The 24,012-nt window shown below is 36.1% G+C and overlaps 1 pseudogene; it reads left to right on the forward strand.

The window, feature by feature from the left end:
• Window positions 1-584: 584 nt before the first annotated feature.
• Window positions 585-24,012, forward strand: part of LOC144221991 (DDB1- and CUL4-associated factor 13-like) — a 111,767-nt pseudogene continuing 88,339 nt past the window's right edge.

Genomic DNA, 24,012 nt, shown 5'->3' on the forward strand with positions numbered 1-24,012 from the left:
CTGCTATATTTAAAAGGGGTCAAGAGCTTCAGGAAGTGTTTCTGCTGTATACTGTATGCACTCTGCTTTTGTGTTTTGGCTGCTCTTTCCCACTGGTCAGTCCTCACAGAGCTCCTCCTTGTTTTCAGAGTGGTTTGCTTCTTTAACTAGCTATGCTTTTATTTGTTGGAGTAAGCCCAGAAAAAAGGGTGGGAAAAAGCCTGATCCCAGAAAAAGAGAAAAGGAAAGGAAACAACAACAAAAACAGTAAGAAACAGAGCATCAAAAACTTATAAGGCTTATTCCAAAGAAAAGAAATGAAAAAAAATTTTTAAGTAAAAAGAGAAATCTTAAAAAGCCTAATTCAAAAAAGAGAAAAGGAAATGGAAAAAAACAAACAAGAAACTATGAGCCTGATTCCAAAAGAAAAAAAAAAAAAGAATTAGAAGTTAAAAAAAGTAAAAAGAACTGTAGGTGTCATTCTGAAGCACTCAATTTTCAGTACACTTGGTTCATGGGGGGTGTTGGCTGTGTTAGTCTTCTGGAGAAGTTTGCTGCATTGGCTCAGAGTCAGTCTTTCTCCAGTAAATAAGCAGCTGCCAGGCATGGGTGTGGAGGGCAGGATTTGGTGTAAACGAGTGCTGCCTCCACTGGGGGCCACTGTGTTGCTCTCTGAAGTACCTCCATGTTGGTGTTGGATGGAAAATGGTGCCACCCTAGTAAGTCGTCCCCAGACAGGAGACCTCACACCCTCTGCTGTTCAGGCAGTTCTCACAGAATAGTGAGGGCAGCCAGCATGCCCTGTGACACAACTCTCCTACATTTTTCCTTTGGTGTGCAGCTGGGATTCAAAATCCAAACTCTTGAAAGACCAAGGACCATGCAGATATGCTCCCCTGCTCCAGAGTAGAGCCTTTCCTTGGTGTGTCTTTAGAACTCTGTCCCTGTAACACAGGCGCACACCTGCGCATTGCACAGAATCTATGGTGTAGCACCTCTTCCGCAGCAAAGGTTATATTTCCTCTGGGTGCGCCTCTGTCCCCTGCTGATGAAAGGCTTTTTACTGACACTTGCAGAGTCTTTTGTCCTTGGGGAGGCAATAAATCCTCTTCCAAAAGACTCCAGGAAGGGGAATGTTCTCTCTCAGTGCACCCTGCAGATCTCTACAGCACACAACACACTCCAGGGTCAGCTTCCTCCTCCCCAGGAGTGCACGCCACAGTTCCACGCTAAAGAAAGTTGCACGCTTCTAAAACCTCAAAGTTTGAGCTGCAAACACTGTTTGCAAAAACAAAAACAAACAAACAAAGCAAAAAACCTGGGACACTCAGTACTTCTCACTCCCCAGTCTGTGGTCCAGAGTGCAAACTCAATGCTGCACTCTCTCAGCCCCTCCCTCTTTGTCTCCCTTTTGTCTCGCCCCAGAAAGGGTTTCCTCCCCTCCACAGCATTGCCATTTTTCTTTCCCCCGTTCACTTCCAATGCCATCACATCTGCCAAGCTGTCTCCCTCCAACTGCGGAGGTCCTTCTGCCACTCTGCACACTGACTTCCTGGGTGTTCCAGGTGACCTGACCTCAATACAGCTGTATTGAGGGAGAGGAAAGCCCAGGGTCCCCCTACTGCTCTGCCATCATAACTCTTCCTCAGGAAACAATATTTAATCACTTCCCTGGGCTCAGGATAGCACAGCACTTAGGAACATGGGCTCTGAAATCAGCCTGTCCACATTCAGATCCTAGCTCTACCACTAACTAGGCATGTGATCACAGCCAAGTAATTTAACCTCATTGTGCCTCTTATCTGTAAAATAGAAATTGGAAAAATACCTACTCATGAGGTTGTTGTGATGATGAAAATAAAATACTGAGAATAATCCTAATACATAGCACATATTAAATAAATGTTAATTCATTATAACTCCATCCAGACACTATGCTTGACACATGGTAGATAATCAATGCATGTTGTGGAATGTCTGGGAGAAGTTTTTGCTTTCTAGGATATTCATAAATCACAATGGAATAGAAACAAGAGAATTGTTCTAGGTTTAAATTTTTACCTCAGAGTTTCCAGCGATCAGGCCATCCATGTCCAGATGACCTAAAAGTCAAAATTAGGACTCTGGAAATGGTCTGATACAAAGATTTCCATTTGGAATTTGGAGTACAACTTTAGAGAATTCAGAAATGGTCATCAGATGAATGAATAGTTGTCAGACCATAATTTATGAGGGAAAGCAGTCAGTCTTAGGGAGGAGGATAGGAAAAAAAAAAAAGAAGGATACAGAGCCTCATTATCATTCACAAATGATTCTGTGTTCCAGAAAATATGCCAGAGTTGAGTTTTCATTAGAACTCTAGACCTGAATGGAAACTGTACTACATATACAGAAGGGTTTCAGGTTTGGTAGAGTTGTGACTTGAAGCACATCTGCCCTGGATATCCTAAGTAGTAACCTGTTTCCTGGACCTTATTTGCGAAGAGCTAGACAAACTAAAGTGTGGGAGCCCAGCTGATGTTTATGAGTCACTGGATTTGGGGAGTAAGAACTTGCTGTTAGAATGCTCCATATCTCAGCCAAGATTTTCTCTTAAATTTTATTGGGCTAAGTATGAGGTGGAAGGGCATTAGTAAGCCCAAATGTATGGAGCTAGGCATTGGCAAAGTCTCTGGAAATGAAGCAGAGACCTTAAAAGTAGCTGTGTCAGAATTTCAATCGAGTTTTGAATTCTGAATCCTGTGCTTTTACCATTTTAAAACATACCAGGTATCATCATTTATTGGAATAAATGTGGTCTAGCGAGTAAAAATGGAGTAAATTGTGTTTCTACTAAATCCTTTTTCAACATTTTTCTTATAAATGTGGTGACGTGTTTCTACCAGCACAGACAAGGACATTTCAGCATCAACATGTGAAAACAAAGTGTAAATAACATTTACTTCATTTTAACCTTAAAATCCGGAAAGATAAGGAAGGAAGCTATATATTATCGCCTCCTGTTCCCTGTGTAGAAAGGAAAATGAAGCACATTGGGGTCAAGTAATTTGTCAAAGGTCACCAATGAGTTGGTGAGACTAACACTCTTCCAATATGCTTTCACCAGACCATGTTAGACCTAAAAGGTCATGGATACACATTCGTTTCCAAGTCTGAATTGCATTTTGGAGTGTGGAACCAGGTGACTAATGGAGAAATAGTGTTTGGATACCATGTTGTTGAGCTTGGACAAAACAGTCCTATTTAAGCCAATGACTGAAACTGAAGGAATAACCTGATGGAAGACTTAATGTTCCAAAGCCAAGAGCTGCCTGCCTATGTCAAGATACATGCAGTTTTACCTCAGCACTAAAGAGAGAAACATCTGTTACAATGGAGTTACTCCAATGCAAGAGAGATGAGAAAAAAAATGTTGATTACAACACTGACAATATCCAGCTAATTTCATAAAAATCCACTATTGCATGAAAACAATTTGACAGGTTATAAAGTCTTCTGGATTAACCAGGTGGCATTGTTGGATGCAAATCTTGCTTTCCACTTTGCATAGTAGATATTTAAATGTCAACAGATGATTCCTCCAGGTCCTTTTACTTCTGTGGCTTATGGAAATGTTTAATTAGCTTTATTGACATTCCATCATCCAATCTGGTAAGGCTGGAACTCCAAACATTGTAAATTTTCAGAGGAATCTTTTTTATCTTTTATATAACTTTTAAATATCTTTATGAAGATTGATCACGAATATATATTTTCTATTTTCACCTCTTAATCTACGTGCATTTTTCTAGCCTACTTGCTTGGAGCAGCAGCTAAGCTTGTTTGGGGAAGATTTCTTTGTTGACTAATCCAAGAATCTTGAATAATTTCTCTCTGTAAAGAGGTCAAAATCATAGGAATACCACACCTCCTCACTCATGAGCTCAGGGTGGTGAGCACTGAGATTGCAAGATTTAATATGTGTACTCTGCTGCCTTTCTCTCCACAATGAGATGCTATATACCGTCAGAGGACTTAGTCCATGTCCAATGTCAGAGTGTGGCACTTGTGCTCCATCCTAAGTTTTCTCTGAGTTAGATCTTCATCGTTACTTTTTGTTAAGAAGTTTGAAATAAAGTACTATGATATCTGAGTCTTTAAAAACATGTATATTTGCACATTAAGTAAAAAATAAATGGCTTCCAAACCCAAAGAGAAATTACTTTTATACTTTCATATCATGATCTGCGTCCATTTTTGCAAACAACTGAGGGATGAGTTAGGAATTCATTTGTATTTCTGGTCTAATCTACTAAATTGTGCTTTTTACTAAAATTCAACTCAACTGCTAGGATCCATCAAAATAGGTTATGTGTGTATATGGGAAGGAAATGAGATTAGGTGATAATTTTTTCATTGAAGATCATAGCCAGTAGTGATATATTTGACAAAATTAAGGTAATATATAAAGAGATTTATACAAACAAATGTTTGTACAACCAATGCATGTAAGAATATGCATACATACGGGGGGAAATAAGCTGGGAATCTGGAAGAAGACATGCTATTCAGGATTACTTGGACACTGATTCTTTTTTTTTTTTTTAATGTTGTATTTATTTCTAGGAAAGAGAGAGAGAGACAGCGTGAGCAGGGGAGGGTCAGAGAGAGAGGGAGTCACAGACTGAAACAGGCTCCAGGCTCTGAGCTGGCAGTCAGCACAGAGCCCGACGTGGGGCTCGAACCCACGAACCGCGAGATCATGTCCCAAGCGAAAGTTGGACGCTTAACCGACTAAGCTACCCAGGCGCCCCAGTTGGACACTGATTCTTATTCCCCTTTCCACCCAGTAATGACGAGATTTTTTGATGCTGTGCCTGTTTCAAAACCTAAAAGAACTCAGAATAAATATTTTCCTAAACAGAAGCACTCAATTATTATAATTTTTCACGAAAGTAGAATAAGCCCATAGTATGCAAGCAAAATACAGTGGGAAGTGCTTGTTGGGTGTGGTTAGACCTTAGGATCATGAGACAGTGACCATCAATGGAGTGCTCCCATTAAGAACTAAAGGAACTAGAGGAACTCTCTTGATTTTAATTAAATTCTGTTCTCTTTGGGGCGCCTGGGTGGCTTAGTCGGTTAAGCGTCCGACTTTCGCTTAGGTCATGATCTCGCGGTAGTGGGTTCCAGCCCCGCGTCGGGCTCTGTGCTGACTGCCAGCTCAGAGCCTGGAGCCTATTTCAGAGTCTGTATCTCTCTCTCTCTCTGACCCTCCCTTGCTCACGCTCTCTCTCTCTCTCTCCTAGAAATAAATAAAATTTAAAAAAAATTAAAAAAAAATTCTGTTCTCTTGGCTAAATGAGTTTTAACTCAATCTGATATTCTACAGAAATGTTGTACACATCAAACTGAGTGTACGGTTCAACAATTGTTGGTAGGTTGCTTATAACAATAAATGAAACAGCACAAAAGAATCTCACCACGTACTTAACACAGTAGAGTTTCTCCCACTGCCTCACATTTATATTATAAAAGTCTGAGTACATGCCTATGTTTCCAGTTATCTGTTGGCTAAATGCAAAAAGGAAAATCACACTAGTTTTTCTCATCTTTATTACCTATCTTTTGCTAATCAATTAATAATGCATAAAATCAAACCCCAAAAAGGCTATTAGTTTTGGTAAAGTGATGATAGTAATGGTTTCAGAAAACCAAAGCTCTGAAAGTTAACTGATTTGCCAAAAGGAAGGAGCTATTGGAATCGACCAAAGTGAGACTTGAACTTAGACACGCTGATGTCATGTTTCATTTGCCTTCCACTATACCATACTTATTAAGCTTTATATCTATACTCTTAGTTACACAAGATGTGTTCATACACATCATACACAAAATGTGTATTAGTGGTAACATAATTTCTGCTAGGAGACAGAAACACCCAAAACAGTAGTTTCAAAGACTGGCAAAAACTTGGCTCATGGACACACCTGACTGTAAGCCAGGTTTAGGAATACAGCTTTCATTCTGGGGCACATGTGCCACAGTCAATAACAGGTTAATGAAAAAGACTTAAGATGAGGTTATGGCATTCTTTGCCATATATTGGGAAATAATTTTTGATTCTTTGAATGGTGCCTTAAGAGTCCCCATTTGTGTATTTACTACAATTTCCAAAAAAAAGAAAAAAAGATTTGCAAGTTATATTTTCAAATTAAATTATTTTAAACAATAATTTCAACAAGGCTATTTTTAGTCCCTTGGAGTTTACTTTCATATACTTTCACTTGTATACTACATGAGTTTAATGAGTAGAGGCACACCTATTTTAACTTTTATACAGTTTTTAGTTGAAATTCATGATTATTTGAAATTTAAGTACATAATTTTAATGTTGCTAAATGTGTAGATGTAAAAAAATGATAACTGGCAATTTTATATTCTGCAATTGTATTGATAACTGGCTTCAGAAAAAGTAGTGAAGATAGCTCTTTGGTCATTTAATTTGAATATATAAATAAGCTCTACTCTTGGAATATCCCTTAACCATCAGAAAATATTTATGGTTGGAAATGAATACCTAGATAGTGGTCCATAACCAGTTTGAGTGGACATGCATTCTTCCTGGAGTCCTACATTTTTCTCTTCAATGAAAGTAGAAAAAAGGCATAATTGCATCTTGATGCCAAACTGTAAGACATTTTACATTCCTCCATCTCAAATTTGTCTTCACATGATTAGTTAGAAAACAGATTGAATATTCAGGTAATAAATTCCTCTGAACTACACATTTTTGTTTGTTGTTGTTTTGTTTTGTCGATGGGATATGACAGCTTTCTCTACATGTGTTTTTCTTTTGGTATCAGTCCAATATCTTACTTTTCAGCAGCACTTTAACAACAAAATACAGGGATTTTCTGACATGGGCCATGGGCAAGATTCTGAGAAGGCAAGTTTCTTGGAGCTTTAATAATAATTAATGTAAAGATTTGTATTTCATTTATTTCAGTTCTAGTTTTACCCTCTTAAAAATTAGCAGTTATCACAATTGCCTAAGAATGTATATATTTTAACTTCCTCTAATGATTCCTACTCTTTCCTAATGCATCTTGATCAATTACTTAGGGTGGAATGATATTGGATATAACTGTCACTGAAACTGAAAATTACACAGTTGACGCAGGCATCATGTGATCTGTAAATTGGGCTTGAATTTAGGGGATGTTATTGCAATGTTTTGTCTTTTTCTTTTTAAAGTTTACTTTGAGAGAAAGAAAAATAGAGAGAGTATGAGCACAAGTGGAGGAGGGGCCGAGAAGGAAAGAGAATCCCAAGCAGGCTCCGCGCTGTCAACATGGAGCCTGATGTGGGGCTCAAACCCATGAACTGCAAGTCATGACCTGAGCTGAAGTCAGACCCTTAACCAACTGAGCCACCAAGGTGCCCCTGGAGCATTTTGTCTTAATATAACTTTATTCGAGTCCATATGTCCTCTTCCAGGCTTACAAAATTTCTAGAATAGTCTACAGTATTTGGAAGAAACAGGGAGAAGGGGAAGAGGAAGGGAAAACTGAAAGAATTCCAGGTCCTTAACACCTCTAGAATTGGTGTTTCCAGAATTGTCTAGTTGTATTTTTAGTTGCTTTGTGAATATTTACATTATTAAACACACTAATATTTAAATGTAAATATTTAAATCTATATGTGCATTATAGAGCCACTCGTGTCCTCTCTAGTCTATTCTCAGTACAGCAGCACAGGGTCTGTTTAAAATTTGTCATGCCATCTTTCTGCCCAGAACTCTGCAACCATTCCTCACTTCACTCAGATAAAAAGTAACTATTGTCGCCATGGCCTCTCAGCTTTCTCTCCCTCCCCACCGTATGAACGCTACCGCCTCTTGCCTCATCTCCTTTTTCTCCTTTACTGACTCATCCTAGCCGCACTCACCCTCTGCCATTATTTGAACATACCTGGCATCTTTCCATCTTTAGGCCCTGTGTAGCTCTTCTCAGCCTAAAAATGTTTTGCCCCAGGTAAATGTAATTATTTCACTCTTCATCCTCCTCCTTAACTTTCTGTTCAACTATCAGCCTCAATGTGGCCTTGTCTGACCACTTATTAAATTCACTCTCCACCTGCACTCCTGACAGCCTCTTTACCTTGCCTTTGTTTTTTAAACAGAACTTACCATTTTACAAAATGCTATAAAATTTACTATTTTATTATATTCATTGCTTATTCTCTTTTTCTTTTCTACAAAATAAGCTCCATGAGGACAAGGACCTTTGGATTGTCCTCTATGTATCAAAAAGGCTTTAAATGGTGCCTGACACATTGTGGACACTCAATATAAATGAGCTGAATGAATGAATATAACAAGCTTCCACTCCTAAATATCCTGCTCATTCTCGGTTTCTTTATTACTCTGTTTCTTTCTCTCCCTCTCTTATACATGTATACTCACATACATATTAACACGAAAACATAGTAGCTCTTCCATTTAATATCTCAGATCCTTATTAAATGGATGTATGGCTAGAAGTAGCAAATGGATGCTTACCTCCACAACAGAACTCTCTACTGCAGAGAGTCTATTGTGGAAATAAATAAAGACCAACCAAATGAGCAGAAGCAAAAATTACTTATTCAGAGTTTTAGCAAGGAAGTCAGCCATCATCACTCATGGGTTTGGCAGAGTCAAAGTCTGGCAAAGTCAAAGGCAGGCAGAGGAGTAGAAAAAAGGAAAGGATTCCACCCTGAGTATAAGCCATTAGCAGGAAGAAAGCTTTAGATGAACTAACAAGAAGTGGGAGATTTTATGTGATTACTTGTGGGCACATATTTGCATTCTCTGATTGGTAGTAAGTCAGAAAAAAATACGGAAACTTTCAGTTATTAATCAAATCTGGTCTTTTTGGTTTAAATGTTACTATTTGGCTCTTGGAATGTTACAACGTATTGCAGTCTGACTTCTTACAAGTTTGACTTACAGATAGCAGGCTGGGTTTCTGAAGGGCTGGTTACTGTAGATAATGGAATGTTTTCCTCTGCTGGTTGCTCTAGGCTGTGGGTCAGAATTCTATATTGTATAGCATTTTACTGTTGTCCATTTGTATTTTCTGTCTCATTATATATAAACCAAATGGACAGACAGTGTTTAAAAGATGGAAAAACAGTGCATATCTACACATCTATTAATGAAATTAGATTTAGAAGTAGTTTTTAAATAATCTCTTTTAAAAACCATTATCAATTCTTCAAGTTCTCTAGACTTCCAGAATCTCGGTGAATCACTTTTAGGATGGAGTTTTTAAAAAGAGTCCTAAATGCAATCCTTTCTCTTTATGAGATTTTTCTTATTGGATTATAAAAAATTTTGAGGGTATACCACTCAGATGTATTTGGGCATGAGGTAACAATCCATTGATTATGTAAGCTCTGGGCTAATACCTATATTCATTGGCTCTCACCATCCATTCTTATTGTGCTCCAATCTGGTTTCTACTCTGCAACTATTTATATATGTAAAATCTAGAATGAAGGCAGATCTTATTAAAACATTACCTCACTTAGTCACTTCATTAATTTATTGTTGTTCTGAGGGTAAAGTACAAGACCATTAATATGGCCAACAAGACCCTTAATTAGCTTGGCTCTACCTTCTCTTCTGCTTCTCCTCATCCCCAAACCCCTGTTTTTGTTCTAATTACTCTGGGAACTGCCCTTTGTGCTGGCCATGTTCTCTCTCACCACATAGAATTTCCCTGCACTTTCTCAATTCCTAAAATAGTTCCCCATCTCACCCCTGCCATTGTTTTGATTAGTTAACATACTCTCATATTGTAGATGACAGCTGAGGTTTTAACCCTTTTGCTCCCTTTATATATCTCTGTTTATAACTACCATTGCATCATGGATATTTTCATCTTAACACTTTTCAGTTGTTATTAAGAATCAAACAAATAGGGACGCCTGGGTGGGTCAGTCAGTTAAGCATCTGACTTCAGCTCAGGTCATGATCTCACGGTTCATGGGTTCAAGCCCCACTTCAGGCTCTGTGCTGCCAGCTACCTCAGAGCCTGGACCCTGCTTCAGATTCTGTGTCTCCCTCTCTCTCTGACCCTCCACTGCTCATGCTGTCTCTCTCTCAGAAATAAATTAAAAAAATAAAAATAAAAAAAAGAATCAAACAAATAAATGTTATGTTTGTCTTTTCCACTAGACTGAAGCTTTGAAAAGAAGGTAACAATTATATTTTCAACACTACTTTCACCTTGGTGCCTAACACAGTGCTTGATACATAATGAATACCCAACAAGTGATGTTTAATGAAAGAACCAATTAATGACTGTTAAGAATACACACAAGAGTAAAATATAAACAGTAACCTGAAGGAGCTTACAGTCTAGACAGGAGTAAAAATAAATCAAACATAAATAGTACAAAGTAATCTACAAAGTAATATGAAATAATCATTGAACAGGGAACAATTAACTGCAAGAATAAGGTCAGCTTCTCAAATAATATGTTCCTTGAGTGGGGTTAGAGTAGGATTTTTTCAGATGTTGAGGAAGAAATGAAAATCAATGATACCTTCTTATCTAAGATTGCTGTAACACAGACTTTATACATACTTTTTGTAACTTTTGGATCTGCAACTATTCTTTATTATCCATAATAATGTTCCTCAGTTCTTTGGGCATGATGATTTATGGTTGAGTCATAAACTGTATAAAATATATTGAAAAGAAATAATGACATTTCTTTTCAAAGGAATTAAACAGTGATTTCCTTTACTATTCGTAGTGTAAATTAAAAAGGGGGAAAGGAAAAGAATAATCTTCCATAATGCTCATAAATCAAGTTATTTAAAGCTATTCTTTGATGGATAGAGAAATATTGAACTAGGCAAAGTAAGATCTGAAAACTAAGAAAAAGTTTGGTTATGAGACAGGGTTTTATTAGGTTTTTCCTACAGCATTCAGTCACCCTTGCTGTTCTCAGTTCAAGAGGAAAAAACAACACCCTGTAAGTCGCTGCTGAAAATACAAACTTTCTTTATTTCCAAAATATTTCTTCTTTGAAGAACTGTATATTTAAAAGCCAAGTCTCACACTCTTAAACATCCCTGCCTTTTCAAATAGTAGCATTAATAGTAGAGAGTCACTTGCCCCAAATATTAAATATGTCTAAAGCTTTTAGGAATCGATACATTTTAGGGTAATTCTACTCAAATACAAGCCTTTAACTAACACACAATATCTCTTTTTATAGGGTGCAAGTTTATAAAAGTGGTAATGTTTCCTGATCTACAGATTTGCTCATGAGAAACAACAAAATCCTTTAACATTGCAATGATGATCTATTACCATTAACTGTATTTTAGAAGACCCCTGAAGAGAAATACAATGTAATGAGTTCTCCCTTTAATTCTTTACTTACCGGGAAAATATAATATATTCCTAATCCCATCTGAATATTCAACATTTTTTCCAGTTCTATTTGATTAAATTCCAGCGGAGTCTACCACAGGGGGTAGTATTTGCAACATCACTGGAAAAATTGAGGTAGATGTTGAAACACAGACTGAACAGAAGTGGTATTTGAACATTTTTCATTTTTTTCTAATGTTATTGTCATGGAAATGGGAGAAAGACTGATGGCAATGTCTTTTTAGTAAGAGACCAGCAGCACTGTATCTGATGTGCTAATCAAAAGCTGAGACATCTAAGTATCTGAAGTCGGGGGGTTGTGTTTCCTTTTTATCTCCTTGAATGCCTAGTCATATGTTAACCTTAATCAGCAGTTTATATGGTGATAAATGTCACTCTTTTTCTATTAGCAGAGAATTAAAAAAAAAATAAAACCTCACCACTCGCCATAAATAAGTTTTCACTAGGTTATACATTGAACAAAAGACAATATGTGCAAAAGCTTTTTACAGGGACAAATGTTTGAATGCAAGCTTAATGCCCCTGGTATTGCTTTTTAGCACTGTCTCAGGGACAACTTAGAAGGTTGTGTGTCTTTTCCCATTCCTTGTGGAAATGACCTGTTGATATATTTTAAGGAACGTATATCCATATCTAAACCTAAATTTATCTGTAAAGCATTTTAATTCTCATATTCATCTCTACTGTACCAATTGTTGATTGTGCACTCAATGAAACTAAGCTGAATGATTAATTTTGACGTTTTCCCATACTTGGTATTACTGACTTGTGGAAAAGTTACTTTTAAAAACAGACTTATCCATACAAACCAGTGCCACTCTTAGTGTTAAATTGCTATGGCTTATGTGTATTAGCTGAGTATGTGACTCATTTTTTTATTTTTTATTTTTTTAAGGAACTTCTGAAAAAGAACATCCACACAGCTGGATTACCTAACTTGACTTTCTGCCCAGGTCCACACTCAGACTTTTCTTACAGTTCTCTGTGAACATCAGGTGGCACCACAGGGCAGTCTACTTGCAATTATCCCCACTATGCCATTTCCTAAATTAGTATAAAGTCGTTAGGATTCTATTTTTGTGTTCTTGATTAATTACCATCAACAATAGTCTCCTTGTTAATTTCTTATCCTTTCTTGGCCTCTTTTATATTTTACAGCGTGAGCTCTAATGGCAGGAGGCAGAATCAAATTAGGCAGGGGCCTAATTTTCTTCTACTTAGAGATAGATCCGGTCTATTTACAACCAAAAAATAATAGAAATGATAGAGAAGACAAAGGAAACTACTTTCTTAGCTATGGGTGATATATAAGTGTGTGTATGTGTGTGTGTCTATTGCTATTCATTAAGACATTTTTGGTTAGGTATATATTAAGTGTACACATTATTGCATTCCTTAAATTTAAATTTTTAGTCAAAATTAAATGTGCACATAGTTAAAAATACATTAGAAAAACAAAAATCCCTATCTGTGTTCTCCAATTCCCTCTCTGAGAGGTATTTAACTTTTCCAGACTGATGGCATTTACATTTATAGATCTAATGTACATATACTTTTACATCTTGATTTTTTTTTCTATATTAGACATTATTAATTAAATTCCTATAATCCCAGAAAAGGATTTTACCCTCTCCCATTCTGTCTTCCACTACACCACATCCTTCATTTTCCCCCTCATTATAATTCCTTGTGAATCACAATTCATAGCTAAATAATATTTACCCTATATCATGTCCTTTCTTGTACAAAATTTGTTGTCCCTGGAAGTAATAAATATCTCTTTTTGAATTCTTCATTTGCTCAGTTTTAGTCACCATTTCATTCCCAAATCCCAATGTAAAGTGTCAAACCCTTTTTAACATATCTTAGTTCAGAAATATTTAACAGTTTTATTGAGATATAATTCACATACCATACATTTGAAGTGTATGGCTCAATGGCTTTTAGAATATTCAGATATATATGTCCTTTACCACACTCTATTTTTAGAAGATTTTCATCACTTCAAAAAGAAATGTGATACCTATTATCCACTACTCTTAACCCCTCTTGCCCCCAGCCCTAGGCAAATGTTAATCTATTTTCTGTCTATAGATTTGCCTATTCTGGACTTTTTATATAAGTTAAATAATGCAATATGTGGAACTTTGTGATTTCTTTTTTTTTTTTGTATTAATAATGCATTCACTTTCATTTCTGATGTTAATTCTCTCTTTTTCTCTCTCTCTGGTCTAGCTAAAAATTCATCAATTTTCTTTATTGTTTTCAAGGAACCAGTTTTTGTTCCATTGTTTTTCTATATTCTACTTCTTTTATCTCTAATTTGTATTATTTCTATCTGCTAGCTTTGACTTTAGTTTACTCTCGTTTTTCTTGTTATTTACAATTTAACTTGAGTTTTTGATTTGGGATCATTCCTTTTAATAGAAACAGGGATAAGGATGCCTGGGTGGCTCACTTGGTTAAGTGTCAGGCTCTTGATTTTGGCCCAGGTTATGATTTCACAGTTGGTGAAATCGAGCCCCGCATGGGAGTCTGCTTGGGATTCCTTTTTTCTCTGACCCTCCCCTGCTTGTGTGTGCTTTCTCTCCCCCTCCCTCTCTTTCCCTCCCTTCTTCTCTCTCTCTCCCCCAAAATAAATAAACATCAAAAAAACATAGATATAGCTATAAAATAACCTTAGGGCAATCTTTTTTTATTTCTAATACTGAGACTTTATTTTTATTTATTTATTATTTTTATTTAGATTTTAGTTAGCTAATATACAGTGTACAATTGGCTTCAGGAGTAAAATTCGTTGATTCATCACTTACATACAACACCCAGTGCTCATCACAAGTGCTCTTCTTAATACCCATCATCCATGTAGCCCATGTCCCACCCACCTCCCTTCAGCAACCCTCAGTTTGTTCTCTATTGTTAAGAGTCTCTAGAGGTTTGTTTCCTGTTCTCTTCCTTCCTTCCCATTTGTTCACCTGTTTTGTTTCTTAAATTCTACATATGAGTGAAGTACTTTCTCTGAGCAACTTATTCCGCTTAGCATAATACATTCTGGCTCCATTCACGTTGTTGCAAATGGAAATTCCATTATTTTCGATGGCTGATTAATATTTGTTGTATATGTATACACCACATCTTTATCCATTCATCAGTCATGGACATCTGGGCTCTCTCCATAGTTTGGCTATTGTTGATAATGCTACAATAAGCACAGAGTACATGTTTTTTTATTTATTTTATTTTTTTTACTGCGATTGACTTCTAGTTTAGTTCAATTATGTTTGGGGAAGACACTTTGTGTGATTTCAGTATTTTTAAGTATATTAAGACTTGTGGTTTAGCATACAGTCTATCCTAAGACTGTTCCATGTGCACTGAAGAGTATGTGTATTTGCTGTTGTTGGGTAGAGTGTACTGTACATGACTGTTAGATGAAATTAGTCTTTGGTGTCTTCTGTTTCTTTACTGACCTATCTAATTTTTCTATTCATTACTGAAAGTGGGGTATTAAAATCTTCAACTTTTATTCAAGAACTGTCTATTCTTTTAATTTTGTCAAATTTTGCTTCATATGGCCCTAAGTACATATATGTATATAATTAGGTATTTTTAAAAGATTGGTCCTTTTATCAACATATAATGTCCTTCGTTGCCTCTTAAAACAATGTTTTACTTAAAGTCTATTTGGTTTAATATTAGTATACCAAACTAGCTCTTTTTGTTATGGTTTGCAGGGAATACATTGTCCCATCTCTTTCTTTCAACCTATTATATTCTTTGACTCTTAAGTAAGTCTCTTATAGATATCATATAGATGGGACCTATTTATTTATCCATTCTTCTAATTTCTGTCTTTTAACTGAAAACTTTATCCATTTACATTTTAAGTTAGTAACATATAAGCAAGAACTTCTGCTTTTTGCTATTTATTTTCTATATGTTATATCTTTTTTTGTTGTTCTGGACTCTTCTATTAATGACTTATTTTAATTAATTAATTTTTATTTTAAAAATTTATTTGGAGAGATAGCAAGCAAGCAAGCAGGAGAGGCACAGAGAGAGAGAGAGAGAATCCTAAGCAGGCTCCAAGTCCTCAGTATAGAGCCCAATGTGGTCTTGAACTCAGGAACCTCGAGATCATGACCTGAGCCGAAATCAAGAGTCGGACCCTTAACCAACTGAGCCACGCAGGCACCCCAGTTTATTTTCTCTTGTCACATTCCATTTTGACTCCCTTCTCAGTTATTTCTCTGAATATTTTAAAATGATATGATTAGTGGTTACCTTTTAAAAGATTTTTAAAAAATCTTTATTTTTGAGAGATAGAGAGAGAGACAGACAGAGCATGAACAGGGGAGAGGCAGAAAGAGAGGGAGACACAGAATCCAAAGCAGGTTCCAGGCTCGGAGCTGTCAGCACAGACCCCAGCGTGGGGCTCAAATTCAAGACTGCAGACACTTAACCAATTGAGCTACCCAGGCACCCCTTAGTGGTTACCTTTGAAATTATAATTAACATCTCAAACTTGTAACAACCTAGTTTGAAATTATACTAACTTAGTTTCAGTAGTAAGCAGTTCCCCTTCTGCTATACATCTCCATTACTCCGCCTTTATAGTGTTATTTTCACAAAATAGATCATCACATGTGCCTATTAACATAGGTTTATAATTATTATTTTATGTATTTGTCTTTTAAATTATAAGGAAACAAAAAGAGCAGTTATAGAACAAAAATATAATAATACTGGTTTTTATATTTACATATTTAGTTACCTTTATTTGTATTCTTTAAATTATTGTCTAGCATCTTTTAATTCACTCTGAAGGACTCTCATTAGCATGTTTGTAAGGGAAGACTACTAGCAATGATCTTCCACAATTATTGTTTCTCTGGGAATGTTTCAAATCTTTCATTTTGCAGGATACTATGCCAGATATAAAATTCCTTTTTTATAGCTTTTTCTTTTCTTTCAGTGCCTGAAATATGCTACCTTACTGCCTTCTGGCCTCCATAGTTAATGATAACAAAATGTTAACCATGTAGATTTCCTTTTATGTCATGATTTGCTTCTCTTATGAGGCTTTTAAAGTTATCTTTGCCTTTATCATTTGACAATTTGATTATAATGTGTCTATATGTGGAAGTCTGTTGGTTCATCCTAATTGGAACTCATTGGGTTTCTTGGGTGTCTAGATCCATAATTTTCATCAACTTTGGAAAGCCTCTGTACATTATTTCTTCAAATATTCTGTCCCATTCTCTCTCCTTTTCTTGTGGGACTTCTCTTATGTGTATATTTGTTTATTTAATGGTGTCCCACAGTGTCTTAGGCTCCATTCAATTATATTCATTCCTTTTTTTTTCCCCTGATACTTCAGAGTAGACAAATTAATTAACTTTAAATTTGTTTCTGTGGCTTGTTCATATTTGCTTTTGGACTCCAGCAATGAATGTTCCATTTCAGTTCTTATGCTTTTCAGCTCCAAAATTTCTTTTTGATTTTTTATTGTAATTTTTCTCTTTATTGATATTCTCTATTTGTTGAGATATTGTTCTCTGGCTTTCCTTTAGCTTTCTGTCCATGGTTTCCTTTATCTGTTTGAGCATATTTAAGATAATTGATTTAAAGTCTTTTCCTTGTAAGTCTAATGTTTGTGTTACATCAGGGACAAGTTCTGTAATCCTCTTCCTTCTTTTCATTTCCTGTGAAAGGGTCATACTTTCTTATTTCTTGGAATACATCTTAATGTATTGTTGAAAAGTAGACATTTTGAATGTTATGATACGGAAACACTGGAAATTAGGTTCTACACTGTACCAGAATTATTTGTTTATGTTTTATGTGGGGTTGTAATTGTTTATTTGTTTACCAACTTTTTTAAACTTTATTTGGTCACCACTGTATTTCTTATCATGTGTGGTTTTTGAAGTCTCTTCTCTTGGCTTAGTGGCTAGCTATTCGTTTAATATAGAATTCTATAAATGCCTTGAGTCAAAAAAAAATTAAAAATCCTTCTTGTTGAAACATTCCTTCAGCATATAGCCAGGTAATTTACAACTCTGCCTTAGCTTCATTTTTCTTTTTCCAGCCTTACTAAGATATAATTACCATATAACATTGTGCAAATTTGTATATAACATATTGATTTCATACACATCTATTGCGAAATGATTACCACATTAAGTTAGTTATTACATCCATTGCCTAGCATAATAACGTGTGTGTGTGTGTGTGTGTATGCACGCACACACATGCTTTGTACTGAGAACACTTAAGATCTGGTCTGTCAGCAATTTTCAAGTATATAATTCAGTGTTGTTATTGTCACCATGCTATACAGCAGATCCTCAAAACTTACTCAACTTGTAACTGGTAATTTGTACCCTTTGAGAAACACCTCTCCATTTACTCACCTCACAGCCCTTGACAACCACTATTCTTCCCTGTTTCTATTAATTCAGCTTTAGATTCTAAATATGGGTGAGATCATGGGGTACAGATATCTCTTCAAGATAGTAATTTCACTTCCTTCAGATATATACCCAGAAGTTGGATTGTTAGATCACACAGTAGTTCCATGTTTAATTTTTTGAGGAATCTTCAAACTGGTTTCTGTAGTGTCCTGATTTAAATTCCCTTCAACAGTGCACACGGGTTCCTTTTTTTTTTTTTAACATACTTGCCAATATTTATTTTCTTTTAGTTTTCTATAACAGCCATTATTACGTGTATGAGGAGCTATCTTGGTTTTTATTTGCATTTGTCTGATGAATAGAAATATTGAACATTTCACGTATTGGCCATTTGCATGTCTTCTTTAGAAAAGGTCTATTCAGATTCTTTGCAAATTTTTTCATCAGGTTTTTTTAACCACTGAGCTGTGAGTTTACTATATATTTTGGATATCATCCCTCCTCAGATGTTTCAGCAAACATTTTTTCTCTTTCCATATGTTGTCTTTTAATTTTGTTGATTCTTTCTCTTACTCTTTAGAAGCTTTTTATTTTGATGTAGTTCTACTAGTTTATTTTTATTTTTGTTGCTTGTGCTTTTGGTATCTTATCCAAACAATTGTTGCCAAGAATTATGTCAAAGAGCTTTTCCCCTATGTTTTCTTCAAGGAGTTTTATGGTTTCAGATTTTACATTTAAGTCTAATCCATTTCAAATTATTCTTTGTGAGCAAGATAAATTAGGGGTCCAATTTCATTCATTTACATATGAATATCCAGTTTTCCCAACAACATTTATCGAAAAAATTGTTTTTCTCATTGAGTATTCTTGGCTCCCTTATCAATTAGTTGATTATTTATACATAGGATTGTGTTTGGGCTTTTGAGTCTTTCTACTTGTCTATGTATCTGTTTTTATACTAATTACATACTGTTTTGATTACTATAGCTTTGTAATAAAGTTTTAAATCACAAAGTATGGTATCTCCAGCTTTGTTCTTCTTTTTTAGGAATTTTTAGCTGTTTGGGGTTTTTATAATTCCACAAACATTTTAGGATCTTTTTTCTATTTCTGTGAAAAATGCCATTGAAATTTTAGTAGACATTGCACTGAATGTGTAGGTAGCTTTGGGTAAGAAGGGCATTTTAATAATATTAATTTTTCTTTTTTAAAAACTTTTTTATTTTATTTTTTTTTTTATTTCTGAGAGACAGAGAGAGACAGCTTGAGCAAGGGTGGGTCAGAGAGAGAGAGGGAGACACAGAATCTGAAACAGCCTCCGGGCTCTGAGCTGGCAGTCAGCACAGAGCCTGATGCGGGGCTCGAACCCACGAACCATGAGATCATGACCTGAGCCGAAGTCGGACGCTTAACCGACTGAGCCACCCAGGTGCCCCACAATATTAATTTTTCTTATCCACAATCATGGGATACATTTCTATTTATTTGTGTCTTTTTCACTTTTCTTCTTCAATGTCTTATAGTTTTCACCGTACATATCTTTCACTTCCTTGATTAAATTCATTTCTAAGTATTTCTTTACATTTCTGATGTTGTTGTAAATATAATTTTTTTCTTTCTTTTTTTCAGATAGCTTACTGTTAGTGTATAAAAACACAACTGATTTTTCTATTTTGGTTTTTTGTCCTGCAACTTCACTGAATTCATTTATTAGTTCTAACAACTTTTCACTGGACACTTTAGAACCTTCAATATATAAGACTATGTCATCCGCAAATAGAAACAGTTTTACTTTTTCCTTTCCAAATTGGATGTCTTTTATTTATTTTTCTTGCAGACTGTTCTGGCTAAAACTTTCAGTGCTATGTTGAATAGGGGTGGTGAAACTGGGCACCCTTGTTACATTCCTGATTATCGAGGGAAAGCTTTCAGCCTTTCTCTGATTAATATGATGTTAGCTCTGGGCATGTCATATGGTCAAATTATGGTGAGTTATGTTCCTTCTATACTTGATTTGTTGAGAGTTTTTATCATGAAAGAATGCTGAAATTTGTTAGATGCTTTTTCTACATCTATTGAGATGCTTATATGATTTTCATTTTTTATTTTATTAATGTGATTACATTTATTGATTTGCATATACTCAACCATCCTTGCATTCCAAACATATATCCTACTTGATCCTGGTGTATGATCCTCTTTTTTCTTTTTAACTTTATGTTGAGAGAGAGACAGTGAGTGAGTGGGGGAAGAGCAGAGAGGGAGAGACAGAATCCCAAGCAGGCTCTGTGCTTTCAGTGCAAAGCCTGATGCAGGGCCTAAACTCACAAACTGAGATAATGACCTGAGCTGAGATCAAGAGTCAGACGCTTAACTGACTGAGCTACCCAAGCACCCCAGTGTATGATCCTTTTAAATGTGCTGTTGAATTGGGTTTGCTAATATTTTATGTATGTATGTATGTATGTATGTATGTATTTTCAAGTTAACATACATAGTTAACATACAGTGTAGTATTGGTTTCAGGAGTTGAACCCAGTAATTCATCACTTACATTTAACACCCAGTGCTCATCCCAAGTGCCCTCCTTAATGCCCATCACCGATTTAGTCCATCCACCCACTCACCATCCCTCCAGCAACCCTCAGTTCATTCTCTCTCTTTATGAGTCTGTTATGATTTGCCTCTTCTCTGTTTTTATCTTATTTTTCCTTCCTAGTTTGCTAGTATTTTGTTGAGAATTTTTGTATATGCATTCATCAAGGATATAGGCTTACAGTTTTATTTTCTTGTAGTGTTCTTATCTGGTTTTGGCATCAGGGTAATGCTGTTCTTACAAAATGAGTTTGGAATATTTCCTCCTCTTTAAATTTTTGGGAGACTCTAAGAAGGATAGGTATTAATTTCTCTTTATAAATGTTTGGCAGAATTTACCAGTAAAACCATCTTTTCCTAACCTTTCTTTATTGGAACGTTTTGAATTACAATTAAATCACCATACTCATACTGTTCAGATTTTCTATTTCTTCATCAAGTCCTGTCAGATTGTATCTTTCTAGGGATTTATCCATTTCTTTTATGCTATGTTATTTATTTTGGTGTATGACTGTTTGCAGTATTCTGTTATGATCCTTTGCATTTCTGTGGTATCAGTAGTGATGTCTCTTCTTTCATTTCTGATTTTGAGTCTTCATTGTTTGTCAGTCTAGCTGAAGGTTTGTCAGTTTTATCTTTTATTTTCATTCTTATATTCCATTGTTTATCTGTTCTCTATTTCTTTTACTTCTGCTCTGACTTTTATTATTTCTTCCTTCTGCTAACCCAGGGCTTCATTTGTTCTTTGAGTGGTTCCTTTGGGCATAAGGTTTTCCTTATGAGATCTTTTTTCTTAATGTAGGTGCTTATCACTCAAAAGTACCCTGTTAAAACTGCTTTTGATGCATCCCTTAAGTTTTGGTATGTTGTTTCCAGTTTTATTTGCTTCAAGATGCTTTTTAAATTTTATTTTATTTTATTTCTTCCTTGACTCACTAGTAGTATGTTGTTTAATTTCCACATCTTGTGAATTTTCTTGTTTTCTTCCTGCTATTACTATTTCATACCACTGTGCTCAGCAAAGATAGTTGGTATGATTTCAATGGCTCCTACCTTCCAGTCATCAGCACACCTCAGTATTCTGAATGGAAATGGGTCTCATCCTAGTGTTCCACACAGCTGGGAGGCCAGCTGCTCACTCACATGCTCTCATTTTTCTATGTGAGAGAAGCCATGGGCCTGAAGGAGTTTCTCTTGACACTGGCTGTATCATCGAAGGAAGGGATGATGCAGGGAAAGTGAAACTGTTCCTCTTAGCATCTTCATCACATTTATTTATCTATTTATTTCTTCTATTTTTAATTTTGTAATGATTACTCATTTTTGAGAGACAGAGACAGAACGCAAGCAGGGGTGGGGCAGAGAGAGTGGGAGAGACAGAATCTGATGCAGGCTCCAGGCTCTAAGCTGTCCGCACAGAGCCCGATGCAGGGCTCACACTCAAGAGCTATGAGATCATGACTTGAGCCAAAGTTGGACACTTAACAGACTGAGCCACCCAGATGCCCCTCTTCATTGCATTTAATTTGGCATTTTTTCCCCCTCTAATAGTATGCCAGAAGTTCTCCACTGACTGCTGGACTTTCACAAAGGCACTCTCAAACACAGATGACTGCAAAATCAATGCTCCTAGGGAAAAGATGGCAGAATGCTCTTAATTCTCCATTTGATCCTTTACTTCTTGTTTGCATGGACCGTAAAGATCAGCCAGAAGTGAAAGCATATGCTCTTCTCAGGTATTTACTGAGCATGCACACTGCCCTGTGCCTCCACATGGCTTTCTAGATTCCCTAGAGTATGCAGAAACTTTTAAAATCTCAGTGCTCCAAAATACCACCTTCTCCAGCTTTTCCACCCAGGCTTTCAGCAAGTCTATTGTTTTTCACGCTGCTATTTTATTCTCCAGGCAGAACAAGTTGTTCATTTGCCTTTCACTTGTGTTTTTTGATGAACATACTCCATATAGGCACTTCTCTGCACTTAGTTCCAAGTTAGATGAAATAAAGGTTAGACCTTTGCATCAGTCCTCCAGGGAACCCACAGACAGATCAAAGCAGACAAACACGATTACTTGGGAACAAGGTCCATTCTGCTCCTTCTGGAACCAAGTACCCACCCCCACGAAATAGGCTGCAGTGTTCAAGACTGCTAACATCCTGGAGAGTAGGGTAGAACCAAGGTATGTTAAAATACCCAAAACCTCTCCTACCACTTTTCGGTGGCTTTTCTCCCGGTTAAATATTCACTTGTTTGCTTTAAATTTTTGACTATCTTCCAGAATTCCTGATAAGGTTGGGTCTGACAGATCTGCCAGTTTCTCAGTGTTTCTGGTCAGGAACAGGCCCCTGGAGTTCATGCTATTCAATTTATGCTGACTTCACTCCTGCTATGTTTTATATTCAATCATGTGAAGCATTTCATATTTAAATTTTCAAAGGTCAAGAAACATATTCTTAACTATAGAGAACAAACTGATGGTTCCCAGAGGAGGGATGGGTTAAGTAGGTGATGGGGATTAAGGAATGCACTTGTGAGCACCAGGTATTATATGTAAAAGATGAATCATGTGCACCTGAAGCAAATATTACACTACATATTAACTAACTGGCTTTAAATAAAAACTTAAGAAAAAAATAAAGCAATACCCAGTACATACAAAAATAAATTTGCACAATTCAAAACATCTAGAAATTGCTAAAATTAATATAAAAAGTCAACCTCTGGGGGCACCTGGTGGCTCAGTCGGTTAAGTGTCCAAATTTGGCTCAGGTCATGGTCTCAAGGTCCGTGGGTTTGAGCCCCACATTGGGCTCTGTGCTGACAGCTTAGAGCCTGAAGCCTGCTTCAGATTCTGTCTCCCTCTCTCTCTGCCCCTCCCCCACTCACACTCTGTCTGTCTCTCTCTTTCAAAAATAAGTAAACCCTAAAAAAAAGTCAACATCTGGAGGTGGAGTTAATGGGGTACCTTATGAAAGCAAATACAAAAGTATTCTAGAGTTTCATTCCGTGTACCTTCCACCTTAGCTCTACAAGGTTACTCAACATAAAGCCCCACTAAAGAGTAGCACACACTTGAAAGTCAATAATAAAGAAACATATGAAGGAAAGTCTATCATACATAACATTTAGAAGACTCAACCATAACAAGATTAGATAATCATGATCCTGAAAAAAATAGAAATATTGTTTGACAGTGTTTTAAAATTTGATTTATGTGATTACATTAATTATACAAATCCAGATGATAGGATCTCAAGACTTCAGAGATTATACATGTTAAGCTTTAAATCGAGCTAAATAATATGATACAGCAGCAAAAACAAAGTACTGGCAAACATTAAAGAGGTCTGAGATATCCCAGGGCAGCTCCTAGGATCCTTTTCCATCAGACAGGGTATATAATAGGATACATTTCTTTACTGCCCATTATTGCATTGCTCAAATTCTTCCATGGCTGCTCATCTATTATAATAAAGAGCCATCCAAACACCAAAGGTGTGTATGCAATTTCTGGTTGCAGTTGTGTTGTGTTTGTTTGTTTATAAATTTCTTGGTTTTTTTTTTTTTTTTTTTTTTTCTTTATTGGC

The sequence above is a fragment of the Crocuta crocuta genome, unplaced genomic scaffold, assembly GCF_008692635.1.
Source record: "Crocuta crocuta isolate KB4526 unplaced genomic scaffold, BGI_CrCroc_1.0 scaffold141, whole genome shotgun sequence".
Classification (NCBI taxonomy): Eukaryota; Metazoa; Chordata; class Mammalia; order Carnivora; family Hyaenidae; genus Crocuta; species Crocuta crocuta.